The 13,117-nt window shown below is 37.4% G+C and overlaps 1 non-coding gene across 1 annotated transcript; it reads left to right on the top strand.

Moving 5' to 3' along the window:
* Positions 1 to 10,919: 10,919 nt before the first annotated feature.
* Positions 10,920 to 11,025, top strand: LOC121210452 (small nucleolar RNA R71). The gene has a single exon (XR_005905569.1). It is a non-coding gene; the product is annotated as a small nucleolar RNA R71 (small nucleolar RNA).
* The last annotated feature ends 2,092 nt before the right edge of the window (positions 11,026 to 13,117 follow it).

Raw genomic sequence — 13,117 nt, 5'->3', positions numbered from 1 at the left:
ACCGCTTTGGCTACAAGTTCAAACACTCCATATTGGCCTGAATCCTTCGACTTGGTAGATGATTGATGTAGCCGCTGGAGGAAGTATCAATAATAAGACACCTGAGGTGGCTTACGAATTTATTGAGCAGATGTCACTGAATAACTATCAGTGGCAAGTTATGAGAACAAAGCCGATGAAAACAGCCGGTGTTTTCAACCTCGACGCGGTTACTATGCTATCTAACCAAGTAGAACTCTTAAATAAAAAAATTGACGGTTTGTGTGGTTCTACTCAGGTACATCTAGTGATGAGGTGCGATTCGAATGGAGGAGGAGCATACACAGAATATCAAACCTTCAACCTTAGCATCGATGAGGAACAAGTCCAATATATGGGTAACAATAACTCTAGATCCCAAAATAACCCATATAGTAATCATTTATAATGCACGTTGGAGGAACCATTCCAATTTCTCGTGGGGCGGTCAAGGAAATCAAAGGCCACAACATCTTTCGGGCTTTCAACAACCACCTTACCAGCAAGAAAAGAAGCCGAACCTTGAGGAGATGCTAACCAAATTCATCTCGGTGTCAGAGACCCATTTTCAAAATACCGAGACAACACTTAAGAATCAGCAAGCATCGATCCAAGGGCTTGAAACTCAGATTGGACAGCTTGCCAAGTTGATTTCTGAATGACCACAAGGTAGCTTTCCAAGCAACACAGAATCTAACCTAAGGGAGCAACTCAACGCGATTACTAGTCAAGATGAGGAAGGGTTAGTCACACTTGAACCAGAACCGAGGCAAAAAACTGAGATAAGAAAAGGCAAAGGTGAGTTAGACCACAATGAGCAGAAACTGATAAGTACAGAATACAAACCTCGTGTGTCATACCCTAATGTGACAAGGAAAGACCGCTCAGATGAACAATTTGGTAAATTCCTTAAACTCTTAAAAAAATTACATATTAACTTACCGTTTATTGAAGCTTTATCGCAGATGCCAAACGCAATGAAATTTTTAAAGGAGCTTTTAGCAAATAAGCGGAAGTTGGACGAGGATTCGCATGTGAAGCTAAAGGCAGTTTGCTCAGCTATTCTCCAGAATAAACTACCCAAAAAACTAAAAGATCCAGGGATTTTACTATTCCTTGCTTAATTGGTAGTTTAGATGTTAATAATGCATTAGTTGATTTAGGGGCTAGTATTAACGTCATGCCTTACAAAATTTTAAACAACTACGCATTGGGAAACCCAAACAGACTAGGATGAGCATTCAATTAGCGGATAAAACTATAAGATTTCCTAGGGGTATTATTGAAGATGTGCTATTTAAAATCAATAAATTTATAATTCCCATTGACTTCATTGTTCTAGACATAGAGGAGGATAGCAACACTCCTTTGATTTTAGGAAGGCCCTTTTTAGCTACTGCTAAATTGATTATTGATGTTGGTATAGGTGAGCTCACACTTCGTGTGGGAGACAAAACAATCACCCTTCAAGCTTGCAATTTTGGCAACACTTCAAAAATTGAAGGCGATTGTCTAAACCACTCTACTAAAACTGACAATATAGTGCAACCTACTTTGCAAGAAATGAGTTTGAAGGAAGTACATGAGCCATTTTCAAGCAATAGTAAAGGACATATTCATGAAGAAAGAAGGCTAAAAATCAAGGAGTTAGATGAATGGCGGACACATAAACCGAGAACACATGATAAACCAAAACTACGCCAGGATGAGCTCAATACCTTTCCAAATCAACTTAAGGTTGGAGATAAAGTTTTATTAGATGCCGCGGATCCTCACATTGTCACTACCAAACTGAATGAAGAAATCCCTCTTACGGTACTTAGCATTTTCCCATTCGGTACAGTCGAGGTAAATCATCCTAAGTTTGGCACTTTTAAGGTAAACAATACCCGCTTAAAACCTTATTTTGATGAGATTCACAGCAAGAATGAGAAGTATAAAATCCTCGAACCACTATGACCATTCAATGGAAAGGTAAGTCGAGCTCAGACTATAAATAAGCACTTCTCAGGAGGCAACCCGAGCACTAACAATATTACTTTCTTTAAATTTTAGTTTTTAAAAAAATCTAACATAATAACCAAATCATTGAACACAGGCTTTTCAGAACCACACAGTCAGGCACACGGGTGTGCCGTAGGCTGTGCACATACCACGGGATGCAACACAGCCATGCGATATGGTCGTCTGAAAATAGGGCAAGAATTTTTTCCCCAACATGGGATGCGATAAGTAGCCACGACCGTGCAACATGGCCGTGGGCAAAACTTCCAGAATAACACGGGCATGCAACACGCCCGTGTTTTGAAACCGTGGGTAAACCTGTCAATTTAACACGGCCATGGGAGAAGCGAACAGAGATCGACATGACTGTGGAACATGGTCGTGTACACCAATACGCCTAATTTCAAAAATTACAAAACGTACGAGCTGAACTTAGAGCACACGGGCGTGCCGCACGGCCGTGTGCCCCAATTTCTCTATAAACACCTATTATTTATTTTATTTTTATCTCTATATTTTGAAATTATATTTTTTATTTCCTTTTACTACTATTTTATCCTGAGTTTTTACGATTTTTATTCTTTGTCTATTCCATTACGAGTAATTATGCTTCAGTATACCTCTTAAAGAATAGTCATAAAGAGCTTCTCAGCTCATCATCACATAGGAACTAAAATCTCCACCGGGAAAGGACTTATGGACTAATGAACCTCTACCATCGCTGGAGTATCCTCCTCCACCCTCACACCGATTATTCTCCAAAACTCCAGTTTAAGGAAATCCATTCATCACTCAGGAAGTTTCACTTCTCTCCATTTCTTATTTTTATATTCTTTTCTACATATCTATCTTTGAACATTAAAGGCAATATACATCTTAAGTGTGGGGGGATATTCATTTCACTATCAGAAAAATCCCTGAATGATTGTTTTGTTCTCTTGAAAAGCTCTCATATCATGTTTAGGATAAATTTTGATTGATTTATGACTTTTATTGATATATCTTGAATTAAAACATAGGCATTTATGCATTGAGGGTTTAAACTTTAAGACATTAGGGAATCAAGCATGATAAGTTGATTTTTGAAGAATTAAAAACTTTTAGGTTGTTTCCTTAAGTTAGGCATTATCTTGAGTTGGAATTCACAAGTTTAAACATAAAAAAGCCATAAATTTTGTGAGATCTTGAGCCTTTAGAGCATCTATTATTTCTTTCATGCTCACTTTCATTATGAGTGCGCCAGTATTGAATTATTATTCTAGAACTTGTTTGATTATGCATGTCAAGACCACACCATTTGATTTGATTTGTCAAAATGAGAAAGGCACTTAGGTTTAACCCACTCACTCCACAAAAGCCTACCTTCACAATTAACCCTTAGTGAAACTCCTTGAGCCTAACAACCCATTCATTGATTTACCCTTAATATTAACCCATAACTCATTATTGTTGAAATCCCCTAAATTAATTTGATCCCTATTTTTTTCGAGATTTGAATTGAAATAGTTGCTCAGCTATGTCTTGTTTTTAATAGTTAGTCTATGTTATTTGACTTTTTTTATAATAAAAAAAGTGTATACCCATTAGTAGTAATCTTTTGTTTTTGAGCTCAAGTATTTAAATTCCATATTCTGAGATGAAGCTCTGTTGTACGCAAGTGATGATTAAATCTTTTTCTAGTTAAGTGATTTTTCAATTCAATCTCGATTCTAACCTTTTCTTTTAGCTTGTGACCACTCCCCCTAACCAAGCTTCGTTACAACCCTCTAAAGACCTTTTGATTGATGTTTCATCTCAATTTATAATGGTGGAGATTTGATTTTCATGCAAGCCTATGGTAATGACTTTTCATTATTGACTATTGAGTGCTTCATTTATTGTCCTTAAACGCCTCGAGTGATTTGAGTGAACCTTTAGTGAGGATGTGAAACTCTGTGGTATTTTGAATCAAAGGTAATTACTTAGATGAGGGGAGACACCTATGTTTTCATGATAAAATGCTCAACTTGGAATGTTTGAAATTTTGATGTTCTTTCAGTTAAATTTTCAATGTATGATTACCTATAGATTATTTTGAGATATTATCGATAGAAATTATAAGTTGAGAAGAATTTATTTTGATTACAAGTTGAGGATTTTGCTTGAGGACAAACAAAGGCTTAAGTGTGGGGGTATTTGATAAACCGTAATTTAAACATATTTCTATCCCATGCTTAGCACGTTTTATGGATGAGTTTTCCTTAAAATTGGTGAATTTGATGCTCCTAATGCCTTAATTTCATGTTTTATACTTAGGAGAGCATACAAGAGGTAAAGGAACGAGAAACGGGCCAAAACGGAAAAAATAGGCCAATGTACAAAATCAACACGGCCTGGACTTCCTCACATGGGCAGACCACACGACCGTGTCAATTTGACAGAAACAAAGCATGACTCACACGGTAGACCACACGTCCATTCTTATTTAATAGGTTTGACCACGACCTGAAGTAATCACACACGAGTGTGTCCCTGTCGAGCCCAAGTTTAGTCCAATTCGGAAAAGGCCAATTTTGAGAGGCATTCCAAAGACTATAAATACACCCTAAAGGAAGATGAAAAGGGGACACATAGAGAGGGAAGTAGGGAACTGCTCAAGGAAAGCCGATTGATCCATCTCAGAAGCCGGATTCATCATCAAGACTGAAGATATCCCCTCAATTTCCCTTCAGAAGTTTTGGTTTTTTTCTTTATGTTTTGTATTCATTACTCTTCTGAGATGTTTAGCTTTTTAGTTGTGAACTAAAACCCCTAAATACTTGAGGGAAATGAAACCTAAGACAGATATTGTTATTATTATCTGAATTGTATGATAAATATTTAACTTGTTCTTAATTATGTGTTTTTAATTCTTGTTTTGATATTTCAGGATATTGATTCAAGTGAAGCTCTTATTCAGAGGAGGAATAGACCCTATCTAAGAGTACATTTGTCATAATTAAGCGGAGTTGGTTACGAGCCTAGAGATAGGGTGACAAGATTTTGCCGGATTAGGGTTAGACGTTAACTAGATTGTTGAGTACCTAGATTGATGAAACGATTAAATTTGAGAAATTTTATCATTATAGATCAAGAATTACAAAATTCAAACCTAGACCGGGGGGAGGCCAAGCAAGTAGACTTAAATCGATTAGTCGCCTACATTTTGTAATCCGAGGTAAGTTGTATGTAAATAATACAACTACATTGTTATTATATGTGTTTGAATTAATATAGCATAAATTGCTTGTTTGTAGAAATGATTATGTATGATGAATATTGAGATAGTCGAACTCCCGTTTGAACCTTAGGAAATAAATCGAATATTCATGCCATGAAATTCGGGTTATTTGTGTGCCAGTGTAAGATATGTCTGGGACATGCATCGACCACACTATGAGAGCTAGTGTAACACCATGTCTGGGACATTGCATTGGCATTGAGACGAGAGCTAGTGTAAGACATGTCTGGGACATGCATCGACGTCGAGATGTAAGTTAGTGTAAGACATGTCTGGGACATGCATCGGCTATGAGATGTCTCAGTGTAAGACCAAGTCTTGGACATGGCATCGGCACGTATAAAGCTGTTAGTGTAAAACCATGTTTGGGACATGGCATCGACAATGATATGTGAGAGCTAGTGTAAGACCATGTCTAGGACATGGCGTCGGCCTCGATTTTGACAGTTAGTGCTAGACCATGTCTAGGACATGGCATCGACTTGATGGATCAGCCAGTGTAAGACCATGTCTGGTACATAGCCTCAGCATTATACCCTATGTTTGAGGCTTAATAAATATTCAATAGCATTCCAAGTGGTTCAATGGTGAGAGTTACAGATTAAGTTAAATGAGAAAAGTATAACCATGTTGTGAGTGGTATAGGTACCTATTTGAAATGTATGAGATGTGAGCTCAATATATGCTATGTGAAAAGTATTGGATAATGATGAGTAAGTTGTGTTTATGCCTACTTTTCTATTCTGAGGATGATGATGAATGGTTAAGTTGCTATTATATTTATTTACATGCAACTTACTAAGCTTTATGCTTACTTCCTCTCCTTTTAATTTTGTTATAGTGCCGCCTAATTAGCTCGAGGATCATCGGACGTATGAAGCATCGATCACACTATCATCTGAAGCACTTGGTATAATTAGAGCTTTTATTTTGGTTATGGCATGTATAGAACCATGACTTTTGATTTTTGTGTCATTGTTAATTGGCCAAATGTGTTGGCTAACTTTAGCATTTGATTCATTTTGTATAAGGCCATAGAAAATGGCTAATATTGAAAGTTATTATGTGAATGCAAGCTAGTCTTTCATGAATGTGAAATTGTTGGCATGGTTAAATATATGAAATATATATAGGTCTTAACTATGGTTGTTTGGTTGAGAAATCATATTAAGTTAAACTTTGATATGTTGGTTGATGTTAGATTGTGTCTCAGGGTGGCAAAGGCTTGGTATATAGCCTTATATTGTCCACATGGGTAGACACACGGGCGTATGTCTAGGCCGTGTGTGACAACGATCAGCCCTATGGGCATGTTGTTCAGTCGTGTGCCCCCTGCATGTAAAATATGCAAGTTAGAATGCATGGTAGTAAACACATGGACAGAGACACAACCGTGTGTCTCAACCATGTGGAGGACACGGCCTCTGGCTACGGGCATGTGCCTTGGTCGTGTACCCGTTATTGGATGCTGACGTCAGAAATAGAATGTCAAGGTTTTTAGACACGGGCGTGTCATGGCCGTGTGAGGGACACAGGCAATGGACATGGGCATGTGTCAAGCCGTGTGAAAACCCCTGTAGGTTCGAATTTAGAATTTAATTCGCACAGGCATGGGACACGGGTGTGTCCCTAGATGCTTAGGCCGTGTGTGTCAGACGAACCATTAGCACGGCCATGTTATAATGACCAGACGGGCGTGTTGCCTTTCCACACGGGCGTGTGCCATGTTTCAAGGGTCATTTTTATTAAGTCGGTTTAAGGACCCGAGTTGGTTTCAAATGGCTTCTAATGAGCCTCGTAGGCCCATATTAAAGAGATTTAATAAATTTCAAAAAAGTTTTTAATTTGATCAAGTCTTGATGGCTCAAAAACATTTAAATGCATATGTTTAAGTTTAGTAACACCTCGTATTCTATCATGGCGTAGGGCACGGGTGTGGGGTGTTACAATCAGGCTCAGCTTAGCGTCTTTCTTGGCAAGTAAACATGTAATTACCGAGTGGTCCGTATAGACAGTCACTTTGGTACCCACAAGATAAGATCGAAACTTGTCAAAAGCAATACAATAGCAGGTAACTATTTTTCTGTTACCGTGTAATTCAGTTGAGCTCCTGTCAGAGTTCAACTAGCACAGTCGATAGGATGAAAAACTTTGTTCCTTCGCTGGCCCATAACAGCTCCTATCATGAAGTCGCTTCTGTAACAAATCAATTCAAATGGAAAATCCCTGTCTAGTGTGACGATTATGGGTGTCGAGACTAGTCAACTCTTCAAATCTTTAAAAGCTCTTAAGCGCTCTTCATCAAATTTGAATGTCGCGTCCTTCTGCAATAATTTGCATAAGGGATTAGCAACTTTGCAGAAGTCATTGATGAATCTTTGATAGAAATTGGCGTGGCCCAAAAAGCTCCTAACACCCTTTATAGATGTTGGAGGTGGGAATTTCTCAATAACATCTACCTTTGCTTTATCTACCTTGATTCCATGTCTCGTTATCTGATGCCTTAGAATAATATCTGCTCGTACCATGAAATGACACTTTTCCCAATTGAGTACGAGGTCTATTTCTTCGCATCACCTTAGTACCTTGGCTAGATTGGCTAGGCAATCATCATATGTATCTCTGAATACTAAAAAATCATCCATAAAAATTTCCAAATATTTCTTAACCATGTCAGTAAAAATAGACATCATACATCTTTGAAATGTAGTAGGTACATTACATAAACCAAATGGCTTGTTCCTAAATGCAAATGTAACGTACGGGCAGGTGAATGTTGTCTTGTGTTGATCTTCTGGTGCTATTGTCATCTGATTATACCCTGAGTATCCATCAAGAAAACAGTAATAGTCTCACCCCGTGAGTCTATCCAGCATCTGATCCAAAAATGGCAAAGGAGATCTTACCTAATTGCCTTGTTCAGCTTCCAGTAATCGATGCATATTCTCCATCCCATAACCGTTCTAGTCGGTATCAACTCATTATTCTCATTTTCAATGACTGTGATACCTCATTTCTTCGGTCGTACTGGATCAGACTTACCCATGAACTGTCTGAGATGGGGTAAATTATACTCGTATCTAACCACTTGATGATTTCTTTCTTTACTATGTCCCTCGTGATGGGGTTCAGTCTTCGTTGTCCATCAATTGTCCCTTTCTTACCATCTTCTAGTATGATCTTGTACATGCATACAGATGGAATAATACCGTGAATATCAACTATGGTCCATCCGATAGCTTTCTTGAATTGTTTCAATACAAGGATGAGTTTCTCTTCTTGCTTATTGGTTAATTTTGCTAAAACAATCACAGGCAAAGTAGAAGCGTTACCTAAATAAACATATTTTAAATGTGAAGGAAGTACCATAAGTTCTAATTTAGGTGGCTCCTCGATTGACACTTTTGGTTGGGCATAATCCCTATTCTCTAACTCCAAAGATTCAAAACAGGATTGCAGATTAAATCCCCTCTGATTAGCTTCTAGCAAAGTTAAGTACTCATCCTCCACTTCATCATTTTGAGGGTCTGATGTCAAAATTTGTTCTAATGGATCCTCAACATAGTTGAGTTCCTTCTCCACGGTTAAATCCTCTAAATCGGACACTGCAGAACAATCATCAATTCTATTAGGAAATCGCATAGACTTAAAAACGTTAAATGTTACCTGATCATCCTGAACACGCATAGTAAGCTCTCCTTTCTACACATCAATAAAAGTCCTTTCGGTTGCTAAGAAAGGCCTTCTTAAGATGATTGGCACTTCCTTGTCTGCTTCAAAGTCTAGAACTAGTAGGAAAAATAAATTTGTCTACACATACCAATACGTCCTTGATTTTTCCTTCTGGGTGTGCTAAGGATTGATCTGCTAGTTGAAGTGTAATCGTAGTAGGTCTAACTTCACATATCCCCAACTTCCTAAATATTGATATGGGCATCAAGTTGATACTTGCACCCAAGTCACATAGTGCTTTACCACAATATGTTGCTCCAATATTGCAAGGTATGGTAAAACATCCAGGATCCTTCAATTTTAGGGGTAGTTTTTCTTGAAGATATGCACCATATTCATTTGTCAGGGCTACCGTCTCAAATTCTCCAAGCCTTCATTTTTTTGACAGGATATCTTTCATGAATTTGACGTAGTTTGGCATTTGTTCAAGTGCTTCAACCAACGGGATGTTGATATGAAGTTGCTTGAGTACGTCTAGGAACTTCTTGAATTGAATTTCCTGCTTCTGTTTCTGAAGTCTTTGAGGGTAGGGTGGTGGAGGCTTCTTTACTGGAACTAGTTGATTTGTCTTCTGTGGCAATTCTGCATCTAACGAAGTTGTTAGTTGATCAGAATTAGTTGGTTCTAAAGTTACATTATCGAATTTTATAGATTCTGGTTTTGGTGAAACTAGAATTTCAACACTCGGTTGAACTTCCTCTGAGTCTTGAACATCAGCTGGCTCCTTCTCAACTTCGACGGAATTGGGCTCTAAAGTATTTTTACTCCTCAATGTCAATGCATTGCTCCTTCCCTGGTTTCCTTGGATTCTCCGTATCACTAAGTAAAGCACCTTGTGGTCGGTTTCTGAGTTCAGTAGCAAGCTGGCCCATTTGGTTTTCCAAGTTTTTCAATGTAGCTATTTGGCTTTGGATTAAGGCATCATTCTTGGTGATGTATGCCTTCAACAAGTTTTCTAAGCCATTGGATGGTTCAACTTGAGGTTGTTTCTAAACTTGTTGGGGAAAACTAGGTGGCTGGGTCGATCTAGTTTGGGTGGTTCAACATAATCCCTATTCTCTAACTCCAAAGATTCAAAACAGGATTGCAGATTAAATCCCCTCTGATTAGCTTCTAGCAAAGTTAAGTACTCATCCTCCACTTCATCATTTTGAGGGTCTGATGTCAAAATTTGTTCTAATGGATCCTCAACATAGTTGAGTTCCTTCTCCACGGTTAAATCCTCTAAATCGGACACTGCAGAACAATCATCAATTCTGTTAGGAAATCGCATAGACTTAAAAACGTTAAATGTTACCTGATCATCCTGAACACGCATAGTAAGCTCTCCTTTCTACACATCAATAAAGGTCCTTTCGGTTGCTAAGAAAGGCCTTCTTAAGATGATTGGCACTTCCTTGTCTGCTTTAAAGGCCTTTGGTTACTATAGGAAAAATTCGGGTGGTTTCGCCATGATGGGTTATAGACATTGGATTGTAGTCCTTTCCTTCCTCGATTTTGGTTTTGGTTACCCATGTAATATATGGATTCTAGGTTCAATGGACATTCTTCAAACAAATGTCCTTCCCCACAATAGACACAGGCTATATTTTCAAATTGATTTGGTGGTTGTGCTACAAGACTATTAAACCCATTAGTAGTAAGATCTCTTAACATTGAGGATACTGATGATACTTGAGATGCTACTGAAGTAAGTGTGTCTACTTTATGTATTCCAGCAACTCGTCTTCCTGACGCTTCTCGATTGGTTAGGTATTGATAATTGTTACTGGTAATCCTCTCAATGATTTCATAAGCCTCATTATAAGACTTATAAAGGAGAACACCGTTAGCAGAAGCGTCCAATACCATCATCGTGTGAGCATTGAGACCATTATAAAACTTCTCGAGTTGGATGCAATGTGTGATTCCATGATGAGGGCACTTTTGTGATAATTCTTTGTACCTTTCTCATGCCTCATACAAGGACTCATCATCCATTTGTTGGAAGGTAGTGATCTCATCCTCAACTTAGCATTCTTGCTAGGCGGGAAATACTTCATGAGAAATATTTTTACTAACTCTTCCCATGTGGAAATTGAATTTGGTTGCATTGAATTCAACCAAGCTCAAGCCCTATCCCTTATCAAAGATAGGAATAGCTTCAATCGTAATGTGTCTTCAGGTACTCTAGCTAACTTGACACAGTCACTCACCTTCATAAACAGTCTTAAATGGAGATGAGGATCTTCGGTAGGCATTCCACTGAATTGGCCCACAGTCTGAAGGATTTGGAACATCACTGGATTCAGCTCAAATTATTGTCCTCAATTTCGGGTATTCTAATACCCGAATTAAGATCATGAAACACTGGCACGGCATATTGTCTTAAAACTCTATCCCTATCATCAGCAATAAGGATAGGATTTTGAGATAGGTTTGCTCCTTTTCCTTGTATCAAATTTTCAAGGTTTATCTCCTCGGTCCTTCTCTGATTCGCTTGTCTTCTTTGCTGTCGAAAAGTTCATTCTATCTCAGGGTCTACAAGGAGTAAATCGATAATTTGTTCAATACTCATAGACACCTGAAATAATCATAGAAAAATTAATTAAGTTAAAATTGAACAAAAAAATAAACCAAAATGCAAAGCTAACAAATTCACAAATAATGACTTTTTAAAAAAGTCCCCGGCAACGGCGCCAAAAACTTGGAATGACGGAAATGTGCAAGTATACACAATGTAACAAGTAATAAAGTGACAAGTAAATGTCGAGTTATCATACCCATAGGGATTGTGAAAAGAATTATTTATGAATGCTATTTAAAACACTTTGGTGAAGAAAAATATTTTGTTTGAAGAGGGTGATGAAAAACTAAGATTTTAAACTAATTAAACTAAATAAATAAATCTCAAATGCACGATTTCAAAATACAATTTTAATCAAGATGACATAATTGTGTTAGATTAATTACATTTCTTAACTTAGAATTATTAAACTCATGTTTATATTGTTACGAATAAATTCACGGCAACACGGTAATTTGCTAACTTATGAACATACTCACCTACCAAAATCCATTCATCTCTTGACTATATCCCTATGTCAATTTAACCAATTAAACAAATCTTAATAGGCAGATATGTTATTGCACATACATACTTATTAAATCAAAAAAATCTCTTGTACATATCCCTATGTCAATTCAAACGATTAGTTAAATCTAATAAGCATATAAAAGACTATGTGAGGTAACAAGGTATCCCTACCTTGAAACAATTTAATCACAATAACCTTGCAAGTTATGCAAGGCAAATTTATTGTCAGATATTGTTGCTAATTTAACCTTCAGCTACCTTAGATGATTAAACATGCACTGATTAAGTACTGTGTCCATTAATTACAAGTTCAATCCGTTTAAATAATTAATTCATTAGTTACCTCACAATTGTAATGCAAGAATAACTTAGTCATGATTTTACTTAATCAAGCATCTTACCTAGGCCTATAACAACATAAACACAATTTTAACAATTTTAGCAAATTAAATGCAATCAACCTAACACAAATTAATTTCAAGCTAAATTGGTTAAATTAACCATTCCAACAACATAAATTTCCATAGATATGTTCATCATAACAACAACAAAAATTAAAGAGATAGGGAACAAGAATCAAATCTGATGTTTTTTCGTTGCTTGACTAGTTTGCTCCGTTCTTCCTTCTCTGTTGTCCTCGTCGACCAAGGCTACTATGAACACTTAATTTCTTCTCCAAATGGCTGATGAATGCCCCTTTTCCAAGAGGATAAATCGACAAGAGAGCAAGGAATTCTGAATGGAAGAGAAGAGGGGAAGTGAAGAGAAGAGAGACCAGATGTGAATGGTTGAGATTTGTTTCAAATGACCAGCCTAAGGGAGTTTTTATAGCTGAAGAGGGCTAATAAAACTAGTTAAAATTATCAGCCAAAGAGCCCTCCCTTGGATGGCTACACGTGGCAAGGCTGATAGTTTCAACTTTGCTAATTTAGGCTTGGGGAAAATCGATAAAGCCACCAATTGTGGAGGGGTTTGTTTGCAACTTGAACAAGTCTTCAAGGGCCTCTTTGCAAGCTAAATAATCAGCC

This window comes from Gossypium hirsutum, chromosome A11, assembly GCF_007990345.1.
Source record: "Gossypium hirsutum isolate 1008001.06 chromosome A11, Gossypium_hirsutum_v2.1, whole genome shotgun sequence".
NCBI lineage: Eukaryota > Viridiplantae > Streptophyta > Magnoliopsida > Malvales > Malvaceae > Gossypium > Gossypium hirsutum.
This window is presented reverse-complemented; position numbering and strand designations above follow the sequence as displayed.